The sequence below is a fragment of the Tachysurus vachellii genome, chromosome 12 (assembly GCF_030014155.1).
Source record: "Tachysurus vachellii isolate PV-2020 chromosome 12, HZAU_Pvac_v1, whole genome shotgun sequence".
NCBI classification, from domain to species: Eukaryota; Metazoa; Chordata; class Actinopteri; order Siluriformes; family Bagridae; genus Tachysurus; species Tachysurus vachellii.
In genome coordinates, this window is record NC_083471.1 from 10,397,505 (window position 1) to 10,419,100 (window position 21,596).

At 39.1% G+C, this 21,596-nt stretch overlaps 1 protein-coding gene and 1 long non-coding RNA gene across 2 annotated transcripts in view; one reads left to right on the forward strand and one right to left on the reverse strand.

Annotated features, from left to right (window-relative positions):
- Positions 1 to 21,596, reverse strand: part of LOC132854914 (patr class I histocompatibility antigen, alpha chain G-like) — a 97,930-nt gene that overhangs the window by 34,347 nt on the left and 41,987 nt on the right. The gene's annotated exons all lie outside the window — the stretch shown is intronic.
- Positions 222 to 16,422, forward strand: LOC132854923 (uncharacterized). The gene is made up of 2 exons (XR_009649277.1): positions 222 to 6,022; positions 15,512 to 16,422. It is a non-coding gene; the product is annotated as an uncharacterized LOC132854923 (long non-coding RNA).

The window sequence follows — 21,596 nt, forward strand, 5'->3', positions numbered from 1 at the left end:
CTTCCAATAATTTGTAGGTGGGGGGAGAGGAAGCATGGAACTAATAAAATTAATGCGAGGCAGAATATTCATCTTTATCACTGACATCCGGGCTGAAGGTGATGAGGGTAGATACATCCACCGTTGAATATCAGCCTCAATTTTCTCAGAGATTGCCATAAAGTTTATTTTTGAGATTAGGGATAAAGTAGGTCTGAGTTCGATCCCTAAGTATTTAACTTGTGTTGATATTAAGATATTGCTTGGAATAGAAAGGTTTAGACCATCGGAATTAAGAGGCATCAAAATAGTTTTCGAAAGATTAATTTTAAATCCCGATAGTATGCCAAATTCGTCTATAATTTTGAGGGCATTAGGAAGCGAGCACTGCAAGTCAGATAGAAATAATAATATGTCATCTACATATAGGGAAATAGAGTGGCTTGAAGCACCTAACCGGATTGGCGTAACCAGATTGCACTGCCTAACATACTGTGCCAGAGGTTCTATTGATAGATTGAACAAAAAGGGGGAAAGTGGACAACCCTGCCTCGTACCTCTATGAATATGAAATCTGTCTGATATGAGTCCACCAGTAGATACCCTGGCCATGGGATTAGTGTATAGAGTTTGTATCATTCTAATGAACCGGTCACCAAAATTGAACTTCTTTAAAGTATACCACAGATAACCCCATTCAAGCCGATCAAAGGCTTTTTCGGCATCAATAAATAGAAGGCCACTAGGCACTTTCAATTTCCTTGATTCCGCAATGACGTGTAACACTCGGCGGATGTTGTCAGAAGCCAGGCGTCCAGGGATAAAACGTGATTGATCTGGACCAATTAGCTTATGTATTACTACTTGTAGACGTCTAGCAATAACTTTAGCATAAATTTTGACATCTTCATTTATCAAGGAAATGGGCCTATAATTAGAACAGTCTGAGTGATCCTTTCCGGGTTTAGGTAGGACAGAGATTAGAGCTGTATTTAAGTCTTGGTGAAAATGGCCTTTGAATACGGCCTCATTTATAGTACGTAACCAAATGTGGCCTAATAAATCCCACAGCACCAGGTATAACTCAGCCGGAAGACCGTCAATTCCGGGAGACTTTCCTTTACTTGAACAAATTACTGCATTATGTAGTTCTTCTAGAGTTATATCAGAGTCAAGGTTGTCCACCTCCTCCTCTGAAAGTTTATTTAAATTCAATTGGTCGAAAAATCTTTTTAACTGGCCAGTACTGGGTTGTGTTTCTGAAACATATAATTTTTCAAAGAATGACATGAATATTTTGCTAATATCTTTGGGATGTGAATTGAGAACATTTTTTGAATTTGTAATCGCCCTTATATTAAAACGTTGCTCATGTTTTTTCAGAGTAAGTGCAAGGAGCCGGCTTGGTCTGCTTCCATCTATATACAGTAGTATTTCTGTTTCGTAATATGCATAAGATATTCTGCTCTTCTGCGAAGCAAATCACTGAGTGCAGCCCTTTCCACATTTAACTCATGTAGTTTAATATTGGAAAAGTTGTATCCTAATTCCTTTTCCAAGTCCCCACATCTTTTTTCTAATACTGATATTTTTTCAAAATATTTCTTTTTAAGTCTAGCAGAAAAGGAGATGGCTTTGTTCCTTAAAAAGCCTTTGATAGATGCCCATAGCATATCATTGTTGGAGACTGAATTTTGATTCAATCTGATAAACTCAGTCAGTTCTGGTCTCAGTTGAGATAGGAATTCCTCGTTCTGTAAAAGTAGAGTATTAAATCTCCATCTTGACGATTTACAGGATGTCTTAATCTGGAGTTGTGCTAATACAGCATTATGGTCAGAAACACTTTGTGGTAGGAACTCAATGTGTATTAGATCTGAAAGTAGTGGTGATGAAAGTAAAATATAATCAATTCTTGAAAATGATTTGTGGCTTGGGGAAAAATAGGTGTATTCTTTAGCCGTTGGATTTTGTAAACGCCAGGCATCACATAAGTCTAGGTCTTTACTAAACAATCTCAGTGCTGCAGAAGAATGAGACTGTGTTACTGAAATTGAAGGATTGGAGCGATCCAAAGCCGTGTCAAACACAGCATTCATATCTGATCCAATGACGATTGAATAGTTATGAAGAGATAAAAGAGTTTTCAAAACTTGTGGAAAAAAGGAGGCATCATATGAGTTTGGGGCATATATATTAACAAATGCATACCTATTTCCTTCAATTAAGGCACAACAATACGCAACTCGGCCATCGTCATCAGAGCCTTTATGTTCAACAATAAAATTAGAATTACGCTTAAAAAGAATTGACACCCCTTGTTTTTTAGACTTACAACATGATGATATTATGGGAATATAACGCCTGTTTTGCATTCTTTGGGTGTCCATTGCAGTAAGATGGGTTTCTTGAAGAAACGCTACATCGATTTTCTTTCTGTGCATAAGATCTAAAACCCGAGTACGTTTAATCAGAGAGTTAAACCCCCTAACATTGAGAGACAATATATTTATATTAACCATAGTCTACAATTGTTGGAGTCACACAGAATAACGCATAAGGTAAAAAACAGATTGTTGAGCATATAACCAAGATTTTCACAACCATTTGCAGTAACAAAATCAGTATTGGTCCTGGGTGCTTTATGCGCCTAAGCGCCCCCTCCCTCTCCCCTATAACCCTTTTAGCAAACATCTGTGGCGATTGCGAGGCAATGTCTAGAACACTATTCACCTTATTAACCTCTATGATTTAAACAAACAGATAAATGTAGAATTATAAGACGATTATTACAGAACTCAGAATAATCATATAACATGTGATATCCATAACTGAACTCTTTATGACCACCGGAATTAAATTATGGGCTGAGGCCCAACTTTCAAGATTAGCGAGCTTACAGTACTTCAACTAAACTCTCTTCAAAGCAACATCTAACAGTCCGCACATGAGGTATAAAAATAACAATAGAATAAACAATTAAATAAAGTACCATAGGAAGAAAAGCTTAAGTGTTCCATTTCCACCTGTTACTAATTCAATGTCTATCAAATTATCAGAGTTTGATATTACACCTATGGATGAAAGCTATGCTAAAGATAATGAGCCCAGGTTTAATGATATGCCTGTGATTACATCACTTGTCGAACAAATACAGATACAGTTTCTAGTTGACTCAGGAGCAGGGTACTTTGTGATACGATTGTGTGAATTTTCTATTTCACTTATAATGAGCAATCACTCCCTGTTTACTACGTGAGCATCAGGAATGTCAGTCATTGAGACATTCTCAGTGCCCTTAAGGTGCAAAACTGTAACTACACAGAAACAATTTGGATTTTCTTTTTTGATTTCTGAGTATTGCCCAATAAATCTGTTGGGTCGAGATTTGATGTGCAAATTAAATTTAAATCTAATCAACACATCACTAGTCCTTAAGATAGAATAGGGAGATGACTCCTGCTTTGTAAAATATTATCCCAGATCTCTGCTCTATGATACAAATGGAAACTGTGTGATTTCTCTTTTACTGACGTCACACACACACTTGTGGGAAGAGCAAAAATTCTCACCTCTTCTTCTCACACAGACTACATAAAACCAGAAACTTTACATTGCACTGCACACATACACAGATGCGAACCAGATGAGAGCTATGAGAAAGAGTGGTATAGGAAGTTGGATAAGTCAGATGTACTGATCTTGAAACGTTTGATATGGAGTGAGCAAAGATGTGATGTAGAGGAAGACTTATCTCGGGTTTCAACTCGAGCTGGTTATCCACACCTATTCCAAATGAACCATGCATCTCCACATCTCTCTTTAGCCAAATCTGCCAATGATGAGTGGGAAATCTTGGTAAAATGGATGTTACAGGTTAGTCTGACTCATGACTGCGAGCAAACCAGGCAGCCAGCTGTCTTTTACAGCTCAAAATTAAATGCATAAAGCACACCACTAAATTGCATGGTTAGGGCAAAAAGAGATGTGGAGATCCGTCCTGATGAATTTTACAACCCATGGTGTAAAATTGAAGCATCATTTTGGCACAGGGCCAGAACTACTGACTGGACCCTGCCTAAATTAGAATCTTCAGACATTCAATTACAAAAGGTGCCCAAAGAGTTGTGGGCGGATGGAAAATATGATGTAGTCCTGATTAAAAATTGTCCTTCATTTACCATTATTCTAAAAACCGGTTAAAAATTATAAATAAATGAATAAATAAATAAATAAATAAATAAATAAATAAATAAATAAATAAAGGCTCAATATCCCCTAAAACCAGAAGCTATAGCAGGTATAACACCGGTGTTCAACTCCCTGTTAAAAGCTGGAGTTATTGTACCATGTGAGACATCTCCTGTGCTAATCCCACTGTTCCCAGTAAAGAAAATAAGCCTGTCAAATCTGAAATTTGTTCAACAAGAAGTGAAGTTCCTAGGACATTTAATTTTTGCAGAAGGTAAACGACTCGAGTCAAGCAGAATAGAGGCAATTCAGAAAATTCCAAAACCGTTTACAAGAAAAACAGTTAATGTCTTTTTTAGGCATGTGTTCATACTGTAGGTTATTTATACCCAATTATGCTGTTTTAGAGGCACCGCTGAGCGCAATTGCTCATGGACAAGGCCTACAAGCACACAGCAAAGTGACGTGGACTGAGACTGCAAAAGCTGCATTTGAACGACTGAAACAGAAATTACAGATGACACCCACACTAGGCATCCCTGACCCAATGAGACCATTTACACAAACTGTTGACGAAAAAGGGGATCCATGACATCAGTTTTACTCCAAGATCATGGGGGCAAACTCAGACCAGTAGCATATTTTTCAGCTAAACTGGATCCAGTGGCAGCAAGTCTGCCCATGTGTCTCAGAGCAGTAGCTGCAGCAGAAAAGGCAAAGAAGGAAATGATCATTTTTGAAGGGCCTGTAAACATCCTAATGTTCAATTTATGATCATTAATTATGGACCTGGTTCTGTATCACAATATCACATGTGGGTAATGGACTGTGGATTTCCAGAAAAAGCTAGTTTTAGTGAAAGGCAGTTAGAAAAGTTGAGAGAAAAGTCACATGAGCATGAGGCTTCAAAGAAAAAAGGGAAAAAGAGACAAGAAGTAGATTGGGTTGCATATAATATGTGGGCAACTCTGGCAAAAACCCAGAGCATGCAAATCAAACACACAAACTTATTCACAGTCTTCTTCTCTTCAGTGTTTTTAAAACTCTTGTAGACCCAGACCTGGAGGGCTGCCCGCTCAGACCACCACCTCAGGCACCCCCGCAGACGAACAATAACCAACCACCAGCTGTTACACTGCTGCGGCTTCTACACCCAACCAACGGACAGTTTACTCTCCAGCAGGATACTACAGCAGACGTGCACAAAGGACTGCAGTTCTTAGAGGTGCGAGACCAGATGATCCTCTTTCCAGCACACTCAGGGAACATGATCTTTTTACTTTCCAGTAAAAATGGACATGACAAAAATCTCCTTATGTAGACAAGAGGACAATGAAACAGTCTCCAGATATCTTGCACAATTGACAGAAGAAGTACATGATGCACACAGCGGCCTTGAACGCCCTGATAACATGGCTGAAGCTGCTGACCTCACTCCGTATGAGGTACATTTGAGAAACAGTTTCATAAATGGATTAAGAGAGGACATTGCAAGAAACGTCAAGCAAACTTGCATTATCCGGGACACTGAAAATCTGTCTTTGAACAGCATTTCATCCATGCAGAAAAGCTGCTAAAGGCCGAGAGACAAAAAGAAAAGACAAAAGGTTAGAAATGAAACACCGTCCCAACATGGTTCAGTTGCCTGAGGTCCGAGGAGATTCCATCAGAGGAAGGGGCTGTAGCCATGGGAAAGTTACAAGAAGAGGACGGAACAGACCTGGATTTCAGAATGGATGTTTTGTATGCAGAAGTTCAGATCACTGGGCACAAGATTGCCCTAAGAAATATCGAGGGGAAACCAAGTATCAAGAGGCATGAGGTTCGGACGAGTTTGAGAACCCAGGGATGGGTAAGTCTTACTCTTTAATGCAATGCAAGGAAGAAAAGCTTAAGCTAACTGTTCCATTTCCACCTGTTACTAATTCAATGTCTATCAAATTATCAGAGTTTGATATTACACCTATGGATGAAAGCTATGCTAAAGATAATGAGCCCAGGTTTAATGATATGCCTGTGATTACATCACTTGTCGAACAAATACAGATACAGTTTCTAGTTGACTCAGGAGCAGGGCACTTTGTGATACGATTGTGTGAATTTTCTATTTCACTTATAATGAGCAATCACTCCCTGTTTACTACGGGAACATCAGGAATGTCATTGTGACATTCTCAGTGCACTTAAGGTGCGAAACCGTAACTACACAGAAACAATTTGAATTCTCTCTTTTGATTTCTCAGTATTGCCCAATAAATCTGTTGGGTTCGAGATTTGATGTGCAAACTAAATTTAAACCTAATCAGCACATCACTAGGCCTTAAGATAGAATGGGGAGATGATTCCTGCTTTGTAAAACATTATCCCAGATATCTGCTCTATGATACAAATGGAAACTGTGTCATTTTTCTTTTACTGACGTCACACACACTCTTTTGTGGGAAGAGCAAAAATTCTCACCTCTTCTTCTCACACAGACTACATAAAACCAGAAATTTGCACTGCACACATACACAGATGTGAACCCGATGACAGCTATGAGAGAGAGTGGTATAGGAAGTTAGATACACCAGATGTACTGATGTTGAAACGTTTGGTATGGAGTGAGCACAGATGTGCGGTAGAGGTAAACTTATCTCGGGTTTCAACTCGAGCTGGTTATCCACACCCATTCCAAATGAACCATGCATCTCCGCATCTCTCTTTAGCCAAATCTGCCAATGATGACTGGTGAAATCTTGGGAAAATGGATGTTACAGGTTACTGACTCATTATTGGGAGCAAACGTAGCAGCCAGCTGTCTTTTACAGCTCAAAATTAAATGCATAAAGCACACCACTAAATTGCATGGTTAGGGCAAAAAGAGATGTGGAGATCCGTCCTGATGAATTTTACAACCCATGGTGTAAAATTGAAGCATCATTTTGGCACAGGGCCAGAACTACTGACTGGACCCTGTGTAAATTAGAATCTTCAGACGTTCAATTACAAAAGGTGCCCATAGAGTTGTGGGCGGATGGAAAATATGATGTAGTCCTGATTAAAGATTGCCCTTCAGTGACCATTACTCTAAAAACCGGTTAATAAATAAATAAATAAAAATAAATAAATAAATAAATAAATAAATAAAGGCTCAATATCCCCTAAAACCAGAAGCTATAGCAGGTATAACACCGGTGTTCAACTCCCTGTTAAAAGCTGGAGTTATTGTACCATGTGAGACATCTCCTGTGCTAATCCCACTGTTCCCAGTAAAGAAAATAAGCCTGTCAAATCTGAAATTTGTTCAACAAGAAGTGAAGTTCCTAGGACATTTAATTTCTGCAGAAGGTAAAAGACTCGAGTCAAGCAGAATGGAGGCAATTCAGAAAATTCCAAAACCGGTTACAAGAATAAAAACAGTTAATGTCTTTTTAAGGCATGTGTTCATACTGTAGGATGTTCATACCCGATTATGCTGTTTTAGAGGCACCTTTGAGCGCAATTGCTCATGGACAAGGCCTACTAGCACACAACAAAGTGACGTGGACTGAGACTGCAAAGGCTGCATTTGAACGACTAATACAGACATTATAGACGACACCCACACTAGGCATCCCTGACCCAATGAGACCGTTTACACAAACTGTTGACGAAAAAGGGGGATTCATGAGATCAGTTTTGTTCCAAGATCATGGGGGCAAACTCGGACCAGTAGCATATTTTTCAGCTAAACTGGATCCAGTGGCAGCAGGTCTGTCCATGTGTCTCAGAGCAGTAGCTGCAGCAGAAAAGGCAAAGAAGGAAATTATAATTTTTGAAGGGCCTGTAAACATCCTAATGTTCAATTTATGATCATTAATTATGGACCTGGTTCTGTATCACAATATCACATGTGGGTAATGGACTGTGGATTTCCAGAAAAAGCTAGTTTTAGTGAAAGGCAGTTAGAAAAGTTGAGAGAAAAGTCACATGAGCATGAGGCTTCAAAGAAAAAAGGGAAAAAGAGACAAGAAGTAGATTGGGTTGCATATAATATGTGGGCAACTGTGGCAAAAACCCAGAGCATGCAAATCAAACACACAAACTTATTCACAGTCTTCTTCTCTTCAGTGTTTTTAAAACTCTTGTAGACCCAGACCTGGAGGGCTGCCCGCTCAGACCGCCACCTCAGGCACCCCCGCAGACGAACAATAACCAACCACCAGCTGTTACACTGCTGCGGCTTCTACACCCAACCAACGGACAGTTTACTCTCCAGCAGGATATTACAGCAGACGTGCACAAAGGACTGCAGTTCTTAGAGGTGCGAGACCAGATGATCCTCTTTCCAACACATTCAGGGAACATGATCTTTTTACTTTCCAGTAAAAATGGACATGACAAAAATCTCCTTATGTAGACAAGAGGACGATGAAACAGTCTCCAGATATCTTGCACGATTGACAGAAGTACATGATGCACACAGTGGCCTTCAACGCCCTGATAACATGGCTGAAGCTGCTGACCTCACTCCGTATGAGGTACATTTGAGAAACATTTTCATAAATGGATTAAGAGAGGACATTGCAAGAAACATCAAGCAAACTTGCAATATCTGGGACACTGGGAAATCTATCTCTAATTGAACAGCATGTCATCCATGCAGAAAATCTGCTAAAGGCCGAGAGACAAAAAGAAAAAAGACAAAAGGTTAGAAATGAAACACCGTCTCACCATGGTTCAGTTGTCTGAGGTCCGAGGAGATTCCATCAGAGGAAGGGGCTGTAGCCATGGGAAAGTTACAAGAAGAGGACGGAACAGACCTGGATTTCAGAATGGATGTTTTGTATGTAGAAGTTCAGATCACTGGGCACAAGATTGCCCTAAGAAATATCGAGGGGAAACCAAGTATCAAGAGGCCTGAGGTTCGGATGAGTTTGGGACGGGTGAGCACCCAGGGATGGGTAAGTCTTACTCTTTAATGCAATGCAAGGAAGAAAAGCTTAAGCTAACTGTTCCATTTCCACCTGTTACTAATTCAATGTCTATCAAATTATCAGAGTTTGATATTACACCTATGGATGAAAGCTATGCTAAAGATAATGAGCCCAGGTTTAATGATATGCCTGTGATTACATCACTTGTCGAACAAATACAGATACAGTTTCTAGTTGACTCAGGAGCAGGGCACTTTGTGATACGATTGTGTGATTTTTCTATTTCACTTATAATGAGCAATCGCTCCCTGTTTACTACGTGAGCATCAGGAATGTCAGACATTGAGACATTCTCAGTGCCCTTAAGGTGCAAAACTGTAACTACACAGAAACAATTTGGATTTTCTTTTTTGATTTCTGAGTATTGCCCAATAAATCTGTTGGGTCGAGATTTGATGTGCAAATTAAATTTAAATCTAATCAGCACATCACTAGTCCTTAAGATAAAATGGGGAGATGACTCCTGCTTTGTAAAATATTATCCCAGATCTCTGCTCTATGATACAAATGGAAACTGTGTGATTTCTCTTTTACTGATGTCACACACACACTTGTGGGAAGAGCAAAAATTCTCACCTCTTCTTCTCACACAGACTACATAAAACCAGAAACTTTACATTGCACTGCACACATACACAGATGCGAAAGAGATGAGAGCTATGAGAAAGAGTGGTATAGGAAGTTGGATAAGTCAGATGTACTGATGTTGAAACGTTTGATATGGAGTGAGCACAGATGTGATGTAGAGGAAGACTTATCTCGGGTTTCAACTCGAGCTGGTTATCCACACCTATTCCAAATGAACCATGCATCTCCACATCTCTCTTTAGCCAAATCTGCCAATGATGAGTGGGAAATCTTGGTAAAATGGATGTTACAGGTTAGTCTGACTCATGACTGCGAGCAAACCAGGCAGCCAGCTGTCTTTTACAGCTCAAAATTAAATGCATAAAGCACACCACTAAATTGGATGGTTAGGGCAAAAAGAGATGTGGACATCCGTCCTGATGAATGTTTCAACTCATGGTGTAAAATTGAAGCATCATTTTGGCACAGGGCCAGAACTACTGACTGGACCCTGCCTAAATTAGAATCTTCAGACGTTCAATTACAAAAGGTGCCCATAGAGTTGTGGGCGGATGGAAAATATGATGTAGTCCTGATTAAAGATTGCCCTTCAGTGACCATTACTCTAAAAACCGGTTAATAAATAAATAAATAAAAATAAAGGCTCAATATCCCCTAAAGACAGAAGCTATAGCAGGTATAACACCGGTGTTCAACTCCCTGTTAAAAGCTGGAGTTATTGTACCATGTGAGACATCTCCTGTGCTAATCCCACTGTTCCCAGTAAAGAAAATAAGCCTGTCAAATCTGAAATTTGTTCAACAAGAAGTGAAGTTCCTAGGACATTTAATTTCTGCAGAAAGTAAACGACTCGAGTCAAGCAGAATAGAGGCAATTCAGAAAATTCCAAAACCGTTTACAAGAAAAACAGTTAATGTCTTTTGTAGGCATGTGTTCATACTGTAGGTTATTTATACCCAATTATGCTGTTTTAGAGGCACCACTGAGCGCAATTGCTCATGGACAAGGCCTACAAGCACACAGCAAAGTGACTTGGACTGAGACTGCAAAAGCTGCATTTGAACGACTGAAACAGAAATTACAGATGACACCCACACTAGGCATCCCTGACCCAGTGAGACCATTTACACAAACTGTTGACGAAAAAGGGGATCCATGACATCAGTTTTACTCCAAGATCATGGGGGCAAACTCAGACCAGTAGCATATTTTTCAGCTAAACTGGATCCAGTGTCAGCAGGTCTGCCCATGTGTCTCAGAGCAGTAGCTGCAGCAGAAAAGGCAAAGAAGGAAATTATCATTTTTGAAGGGCCTGTAAACATCCTAATGTTCAATTTATGATCATTAATTATGGACCTGGTTCTGTATCACAATATCACATGTGGGTAATGGACTGTGGATTTCCAGAAAAAGCTAGTTTTAGTGAAAGGCAGTTAGAAAAGTTGAGAGAAAAGTCACATGAGCATGAGGCTTCAAAGAAAAAAGGGAAAAAGAGACAAGAAGTAGATTGGGTTGCATATAATATGTGGGCAACTGTGGCAAAAACCCAGAGCATGCAAATCAAACACACAAACTTATTCACAGTCTTCTTCTCTTCAGTGTTTTTAAAACTCTTGTAGACCCAGACCTGGAGGGCTGCCCGCTCAGACCGCCACCTCAGGCACCCCCGCAGACGAACAATAACCAACCACCAGCTGTTACACTGCTGCGGCTTCTACACCCAACCAACGGACAGTTTACTCTCCAGCAGGATATTACAGCAGACGTGCACAAAGGACTGCAGTTCTTAGAGGTGCGAGACCCGATGATCCTCTTTCCAACACATTCAGGGAACATGATCTTTTTACTTTCCAGTAAAAATGGACATGACAAAAATCTCCTTATGTAGACAAGAGGACGATGAAACAGTCTCCAGATATCTTGCACGATTGACAGAAGTACATGATGCACACAGTGGCCTTGAACGCCCTGATAACATGGCTGAAGCTGCTGACCTCACTCCGTATGAGGTACATTTGAGAAACATTTTCATAAATGGATTAAGAGAGGACATTGCAAGAAACGTCAAGCAAACTTGCATTATCTGGGACACTGGGAAATCTATCTCTAATTGAACAGCATGTCATCCATGCAGAAAATCTGCTAAAGGCCGAGAGACAAAAAGAAAAAAGACAAAAGGTTAGAAATGAAACACGTCTCACCATGGTTCAGTTGTCTGAGGTCCGAGGAGATTCCATCAGAGGAAGGGGCTGTAGCCATGGGAAAGTTACAAGAAGAGGACGGAACAGACCTGGATTTCAGAATGGATGTTTTGTATGCAGAAGTTCAGATCACTGGGCACAAGATTGCCCTAAGAAATATCGAGGGGAAACCAAGTATCAAGAGGCCTGAGGTTCAGATGAGTTTGGGACGGGTGAGCACCCAGGGATGGGTAAGTCTTACTCTTTAATGCAATGCAAGGAAGAAAAGCTTAAGCTAACTGTTCCATTTCCACCTGTTACTAATTCAATGTCTATCAAATTATCAGAGTTTGATATTACACCTATGGATGAAAGCCATGCTAAAGATAATGAGCCCAGGTTTAATGATATGCCTGTGATTACATCACTTGTCGAACAAATACAGATACAGTTTCTAGTTGACTCAGGAGCAGGGCACTTTGTGATACGATTGTGTGATTTTTCTATTTCACTTATAATGAGCAATCGCTCTGTTTACTACGTGAGCATCAGGAATGTCAGACATTGAGACATTCTCAGTGCCCTTAAGGTGCAAAACTGTAACTACACAGAAACAATTTGGATTTTCTTTTTTGATTTCTGAGTATTGCCCAATAAATCTGTTGGGTCGAGATTTGATGTGCAAATTAAATTTAAATCTAATCAGCACATCACTAGTCCTTAAGATAGAATAGGGAGATGACTCCTGCTTTGTAAAATATTATCCCAGATCTCTGCTCTATGATACAAATGGAAACTGTGTGATTTTTCTTTTACTGATGTCACACACACACTTGTGGGAAAAGCAAAAATTCTCACCTCTTCTTTTCACACAGACTACATAAAACCAGAAACTTTACATTGCACTGCACACATACACAGATGTGAACCTGATGACCGCTATGAGAGAGAGTGGTATAGGAAGTTAGATACACCAGATGTACTGATGTTGAAACGTTTGGTATGGAGTGAGCACAGATGTGCGGTAGAGGTAAACTTATCTCGGGTTTCAACTCGAGCTGGTTATCCACACCCATTCCAAATGAACCATGCATCTCCGCATCTCTCTTTAGCCAAATCTGCCAATGATGACTGGTGAAATCTTGGGAAAATGGATGTTACAGGTTACTGACTCATTATTGGGAGCAAACGTAGCAGCCAGCTGTCTTTTACAGCTTAAAATTTAATGCATATTACACACCACTATATTGGATGGTTAGGGCAAAAAGATATGTGGAGATCCGTCCTGATGACTTATCAGATCTCAACCCATGGTGTAAAATTGAAGCAACGTTTTGGCACAGGGCCAGAACTACTGACTGGACCCTGCCTAAATTAGAATCTTCAGATATATGATTAAAAAAGGTGCCCAAAGAGTTGTGGGCGGATGGAAAATATGATGATGTAGTCCTGATTAAAAATTGCCCTTCAGTGACCATTACTCTAAAAACTGGTTATAAATTATAAATAAATAAACAAACAAACAAACAAACAAATATATAAATAAATAACTAAATAAATAAGGGCTCAATATCCCCTAAAACCAGAAGCTATAGCAGGTATAACACCGGTGTTCAACTCCCTGTTAAAAGCTGGAGTTATTGTACCATGTGAGACATCTCCTGTGCTAATCCCACTGTTCCCAGTAAAGAAAATAAGCCTGTCAAATCTGAAATATGTTCAACAAGAAGTGAAGTTCCTAGGACATTTAATTTCTGCAGAAGGTAAAAGACTCGAGTCAAGCAGAATGGAGGCAATTCAGAAAATTCCAAAACCGGTTACAAGAATAAAAACAGTTAATGTCTTTTTAAGGCATGTGTTCATACTGTAGGATGTTCATACCCGATTATGCTGTTTTAGAGGCACCTTTGAGCGCAATTGCTCATGGACAAGGCCTACTAGCACACAACAAAGTGACGTGGACTGAGACTGCAAAGGCTGCATTTGAACGACTAATACAGACATTATAGACGACACCCACACTAGGCATCCCTGACCCAATGAGACCGTTTACACAAACTGTTGACGAAAAAGGGGGATTCATGAGATCAGTTTTGTTCCAAGATCATGGGGGCAAACTCGGACCAGTAGCATATTTTTCAGCTAAACTGGATCCAGTGGCAGCAGGTCTGCTTATGTGTGTCAGAGCATTCGCTGCAGCAGAAAAGCTGTCAATGCCTCAGGATACATTGCAGGCTACAGCGAATTTATACTGTTGGTACCACATGCAGTGTTGCAAATGCTTTTAGAACAAAAAACAGCACTTATTACGGCTGCACGATGGTTGAGATATAACACTGTGCTTTTAGAAATGCCAAATGTCACAGTTAAACGATGTGCAACTCTTAACCCTGCCACACTTCTTCCCACAGAGCATAATGGGGAGCCTCATGATTGTGTGAGTGTGATTAATGAAGTTTGTTGCCCAATGACTGATTTACAGGAGACACCGCCGACCAACTCTGATCTGGAATTATTTGTGCAAGGATCAGCATCCAGGAACTCAGAAACAGGTCAAAACTGTGTGGGGTTTGCAGTAGTTACCCAGAATGAAATTTTACTTTCAGGTAAACTCCCATCTCAATACTCAGCACAGGGAGCAAAACTTATTGAAGCCTGCAATTTGGCAGAGGGTAAGACTGTGACTGTGTATACTGATAGCAGGTACGCCTTTGGTGTTATACATGACTTTGGCACACTGTGGAAACATAGGGGGTTTTTAACTTCCTCGGGCAAACCCATCACACACCATGGCCTGATAGCTGACCTCTTGGATGCAATCCTACTTCCAGAAGCAATTACAGTATGTAAATGTGAAGCGCATAATATAATATAATATAATATAATATAATATAATATAATATAATATAATATAATATAATATAATATAATATAATATAATATAATATAATATAATATAATATAATATAATATAATATAATATAATATAATATAATATACCTATTTCCATAGGTAATGCAAAAGCTGATGCACTGCCAAAGGCAGCAGCAAAGCTACCTGAGCAGAAACAAAACATAAACATCATGGTTAAACTGCTTTCTTCTATCCTAAATCTCACTGAATTACAGGGTATGAGTGATCGTAAGGAGAAACAACGCTGGAGGAAGGTGGGAAGTGTCCAAAAACATGGTGTTTGGTATGGTCCCTCACGGAAACCGGTTTTAACAAAAAGGTTGTTTCGTGTCAAAAGCAGGGATGGTAACAAAAATAAGGAAACATTGGCATGTTATTGGCTTTACTAATTACTCCCAAATTTTTGTGAACGCTGTGTTGTATGTGCAACAAACAAAGTTGGGAGAGGCATTCCATTTATTCAGAAAAATGCTGTGCTGAAACAGGCTTGTCATGGTTTAAAGCCCTCCCAATAGTGTTGATGCACATGTGAGCACGAGCAAGAGGTGAAGCTAATCTGAGTCCATTTGAAATTCTTTTCAGAAGACAGTTAAGCACAGGAGTGGTTCCCCCGGTGAGCCAGAGATCCAATATCGGCGATTGTGCAGATGAAATATTGAATTATTGCACAAACATGTCCTCTCTGTTATCTGATATTCACAGACAGGTGAAGGATGCCCTTCCTAAACCACATACAGATGCATTGTATGCCCTGAAGCTTGGCGAGTGGATCATGGTGAAAGATTTCAGGAGAAAGAACTGGAAGGCCATGCATTGGCTGGGACCATTCCAGATTTTGTTGACTACTCCCACCGCTGTGAAAATAGTGGACAGAGTAACATGGATCCACGCCATTCACTGCAAACGGGTATCAGGCCAGGAATAAAAGAACAGATCAGTTAACCCACCGTTAACAATGAAAAATTAACTCCTGAGACCATCTGCATTTTTGTCCAATTAAGTGAGGGGCTGGGTTACCTGCACTCACGAAACAGCCTAGACTGGTAGTGTTCCTAGGCCTCGGTGAGGTGGGACGATTGCGAATGGGCAGTGCCTGCACTCTGAGCACCGATATACGTCAAGGATATACGTTCACTTAAAGTTTAGTGCTGTTTATATGAATCACCACGTGACATCCTAAATATCCTGTTATTGAGACACAGAGAAGAAAATCACTCCAGTGGACGTTGTTTGGACATTTTAAGCGGTGTAGCATGTGTAAACCCAGGGCTGTCAAGTGTCACGCATTGAGAGTGACAGTCACGCATTTTGGTCTTTTGTCACGCTCTCCCGCCCCACATCGTATTTCTCACGCAGAAAAACTATTTGACTATTTATCAGAGGTGGGAGTAAGTCACACATGTGCAAGTCTCAAGTAAGTCTCAAGTCTTAACCTTCAAGTCTCAAGCAAGTCCGAGTCATTTTTTGTGAGTGTCAAGCCAAGTCAAGTCAAGTCACTGCTTTATGTCAAGCAAGTCAAGTCGTAGCTTGAGTCAAGCAAGTCACTGGCAAGTCATACAGATGTTTGATGATTTAACTAAATGTATATATTAAACAAAGTTAAATCTACAGTATTTATGGACTATGAGTTTTATTTGCATCAAAAAATGATTATATGCATTTATTTTTAAAAGGTGTCCACATACAGGTGAGTTGTAAATACAATAAAAAACTACAAAGCCTAAGATGTAAATGTAGCTGAAATAAGGCACCGTAAAAGCATGAAAAGTTTCAATATGCCTCAAACATGGCAGAAGACCATAGAAAAGTGTGTATATATATATATATATATATATATATATATATATATATATATATATATATATATAAAATATATATATATATATATATATATATATATATAAAATATATATATATATAAATATATATATATATATATTTATATATATAAGTACAATGGTTTCTATGCAACAAAATTGCATTTTTTGAACAGGCATTCCCTTTTAATGGGACATGAACACATCCTTACATTAGATCCTTCCTTTTTAACAGAATAACAACAACAATCACGTCAATCAAAAAACGTAAATTATTGAATCACACAAACCTTGAAGTGAATTAACTATTGGGGGGAGAGAGAGAGAGAGAGAGAGAGAGAGAGAGAGAGAGAGAGAGAGAGATTATTGGAGTGAGTGTAATTTATTAATTAAAGGGATAGTTCACCTAAAAATGAAAATTCTGTCATCATTTTCTCACCCTCATGATGTACAAACCTGTATAAATGTCTTTGTTTTGATGAACACACATGTAGATATTTTGAGGACTGTTTGTAACCAAACCATTCATGAGCCCCATTCACTTCCATAGTGGGAAAAAGAATACTATAGAAGTGAATGGGGCTCATGAAGGGTTTGGTTACAAACATTCCTCAAAATATCTTCCTCCGTGTTCATCTAAACAAAGAAATTTATACAGGTTTGTAACACGAGGGTGAGAAAATTATGAAAGATTTTTATTTTTATTTTTGGGTGAACTGTCCCTTTAAATTGAATGTGCGTGCGTGTGCATGTGAGACAAGAATATGGCTGTGCTTGCAACTCTGAAGTTTTTTATTTTTATATTTATATTGATGTTTTTTTTATATATAATGTGCATCCCCATAAAAAAATCCATACGCTTTTCACTCAAAGCCTAACACTGAAGACCAATTATAAGAGCTATTGCAAAAAAGCTTTCCACATAAACAGTGACCAACCATTTACACTACATTGCGCTTGCAAAAAAATTTAATTGCATAGAACTTCAATTGTGTCATTCAATTGTGAGCGATGTGGTCGCATACTGCTGTTCTTCTCTTCTCATCTTGCACAAAATCCCGGTACCCGAACTTAATTATTTTTGGTGTAGCGCCTTCCATGTTTCGTCACGACTGTTAAGGTTTATTAGTTAGTGCGCGCGCTCCCTCTGCTTGCCTGCTACGTCACGTGGTTAGATTACGCTCTTGCGTGCGTTTAAAAACAAATTTTAAAAAAACAAACAAAAAAACAAGTTATTTCGAGTCATTTAACTCAAGTCCGAGTCAAGTCTCAAGTCATTAATGTCAAGTCAAAGTCAAGTCGAGTCTTTTTTCAATATTTGTCAAGCAAGTCTCAAGTCTCAAATGTGCGACTTAAGTCCGACTCGAGTCGAGTCATATGACTCGAGTCCCCCATCTCTGCTATTTATCATATATTTAATATGCTGCAGCGCCCAAAATGTATCTGTCCGCACCGCTTAGTCGAGCCTGACACTTATCAGCCAATCAAAAAAAAGAGGCTACACAATAGCCAATCAGAAAGTAGCACTATCTGGTTAAAATTTAACGCAACAACCAATGAAATAAAAAAACATTCATTAGCGAGGGTATTTTCAATGGTCGGTTTGAACAAAACCTCAAAACGAAACAAAAATGACCCTAAAAATGGCTGGGCTTGAGCCGAACTGTTTTAAATGGGAGCAACATTACAAATGATAAAGGAGTCCAAAAAGGCAACAAACACTTACAATAAAAACCACCAGTCATAATCTCTCTCTCTCTCTCTCTCTCTCTCTCTCTCTCTCTCGCACACACACAAGCACACGCACGCACGCACGCGCACACACACACAAATTAATAATAATTTGTATTGGGTTAAATTGTGGTCAGTGTTCCTTACCAAACACAACAACTCCCCATTATTGTTTTTTATTTTTATTTTTTTTTGTAAATGTTTTTTTTCTTTCTGTAAATAATAATAAATGAATGAAAACAAGCAACCTTTGCTTCCTCCAAATCTTTGAACAATGTTTCCACAGATGAACTAAGCATGCTGTTGTTAGTTTTAAGAGTGCAATCTCATTCTGTATCCTAACCTTTTCTTCTTTCCAGAGTATTTCACTAATCTGGTAATCTCTGTTAGAGATTATCCCATCATCTAGTCTAGACTGCAGTTGCTCAAAAAAACATTTTTTGTTCTTGGGCATTTTAGGATCATTTTCAAACTTACAACTAGCCCACTCATACGGTTTATCAACAATGTTCTCTATTCCATCAAACATTCCCTGAGAACCGTGTTTAGCGATGTACTTAACAATCAGCTGTTCCATTTTTACAAACACAAAGCTTTCCTTAAATCTTAGTTTTAAAACTTTACGCAGTTTCTGTGACTACAGGCTATATAGTTAACAGTCTATTCATTCACAGCTCCAGTACTTCGGACGCAAATGAACACAACAACCATAATACGTCAGGCTTTTGTACTCAAAAGTCTCACTGCTTCAGACACAGACACACTCTGTCTGGTTTCAAGTTCAACTACAGTAACACTCGCAAACAATAACACAACTCACAAACACTCACAAACAGTAACACTCACAAACTCACAGACAAACAGTTTAAAATGTAACACTGTCACAGTACGTCGGGGTTTTTTTTTGTTATATTTTAAAAGAGTCTTCTTAGCCACAACACTTTTGGACTTAAAACGTAAGTTTAACACTGTCAAAGTACGTCGAACAAAGCCACAGTACGGCGGGTTTCTTTGCGTTAAAACCTAACCGTTTACTTAACCACTGTACATGAACTTAAAACGTAAGTTTAAAACACTGTTACAGTCTGCCGACGAAACCACACTGCCTCGGGTTATTGCTTTAAATTCTACAGAGCCGCGGTGCGTCTGGCTCTTTACACTATCACTGTTTCAGTTACTTTTAGCTATAAATCAACTGCCACACTGTGTTGGGCTGATTCAGTTACTTTAGAATCTTAACAGAATTATAAAAAATAACACACAACAAGTTTGTTATTTTAGAAACCTATAAACTTAAGCACTTTGCTTCAGTTACTTTAGAAACGATTCACACACAACTCTGTCACCACACTGCGTCGGGTTAATTCAGTTCCGTTAGAATATTAAACAGAAATGTACAGAATAGGCTTAACAACTACTCCTGCTTATGATCAATAAACTCTACTCTATGTTCTATTCTACACCAAAACATTTCTTTGCTATTTTTTTTTTAAACGAGGGGGTTCCCTGAATCAAAAACAGCGTAAAAGAACGGCGAAAAACAACAGCGAGAAACTTTTTTTGGAATCCCTCTCTGGGTGGCTCGCCAATGGAAATAATAATAAATGCGTGAAAATAAAACGATCAGGGTGAAGATCTTAATGAAGAACAAGAAGTGTATTCCAGTATAGCAGTGACAAAATACATGAAGTACTGTACATTGGGTCCATCGGAGTCAAGGAGAACTCAGGACAAATCCTGCTCAAGCATTTTATACTGTTTTCCTCTTTGTAGTTTAAATGAAGTTCTGCTTTGAATGTGTATTGAGTGTAAGAACTGAGTGTCTCTCAAATGGCTGGGATATACATTGTTATCTAGCCGGATGTCTTTAAATATTAATCATGGTCACGTACACCTTGGCTTGGTATTGTTACAATTGTTATCAACCAAATGATCACTTTAAATGGTAATTGTGGTCACGTAGACCCTTTGTTAGTGCCGATCCTTGATGTCCTGCTGCCGCTCTCATAGTAACGATTGAATGAAGTTTATTCATTTAGAGTTCTAAACGTATTACCTTATGATACTTAAACCTTTTTAGGAATGAGCTCTTTTAGGGGGTTTTTACACCTGGTCACTTTATGCGTTTTCTGTGATCGGATAGCTATCCGCTCGTAAAAAGACCAGGTATAAATGCCCTCCGAAACGGTTTTGAGACGGATATAAATCCGATCGTTCAAACCCCTTCAGGAGGTGGTCTGGGACGCATTTCAGATGAAACTGGACAGGTGTAAATGAATGTGGTTGTTCAAGCCACATACGTCAGAGCTATACTCCTCCCAAACGGAAGTACGTCACTCGCAGGTGACTCGTGAGTCGTGCATCGTACCAGAAACAAATATGTTTTCCCACCAGCGCTGGCTCTGATCTTTCACTCAGGTGTCTCGTTTGGTCTTAAAATGCACTGCTGCCGCCAGCAAAAATGCAGCAAACAGTAAATGCTGTTTTTTGTAGCAACCGCAGACACCAAAGCATGTTCCATTTCAGTTACCCCAGAAATGAGGTAAAATATATTTGCATTTTGGCCGGGAGTAAAAAGATCAGATTGATATCCGATTCGCCAAGACGCATTTATGTGGCCTAATGTAAATGGAACAGTTTTAACAAATCAGATAGCTATTGAATGAGAGAAAACACATGAAGTGACCAGGTGTAAAAAGGCCCTTAGATGTGTATCTTGGAGTGGAATCTGGGTGCATTTATCTGTAATTTCTTACACTGCCATAAACATTCCATGTGTTAAAAGGATGGGAACTTATGGGAGAGTGGGTGCACGTGCTTGATAAGATCTGACTTTACTGAGGTTTATTGGCCAAGCGTGTTGACACACACAAGGAATTTGGTTCCAGCTGTTTGTGACTCTCAAAAGTACAGACATAAATAGCACCAAACTATACAAGATAATACAGACTATACAGGACAATGCAGATGTGATACAATAGACATTATGAGTATTAAATATGAATACAGAATATATGACTGATCAGTTATGTACAGTTTTAAACACAAACACACACCTAGGGTATAAAAGGGAGAGCTCAACCACTAATCTTTGCCTCTTCACTGTGTTGACTCAGCATTCTGCACTGTATGGAAGACGCCTTTTGTTAATAAAAAATAAATTTAATTTTTACTTCTTTGCTTTTACCACCAACTCTGAGTCTGACTTTTTTTATACGTAGATCAACAAGGTGTATCCC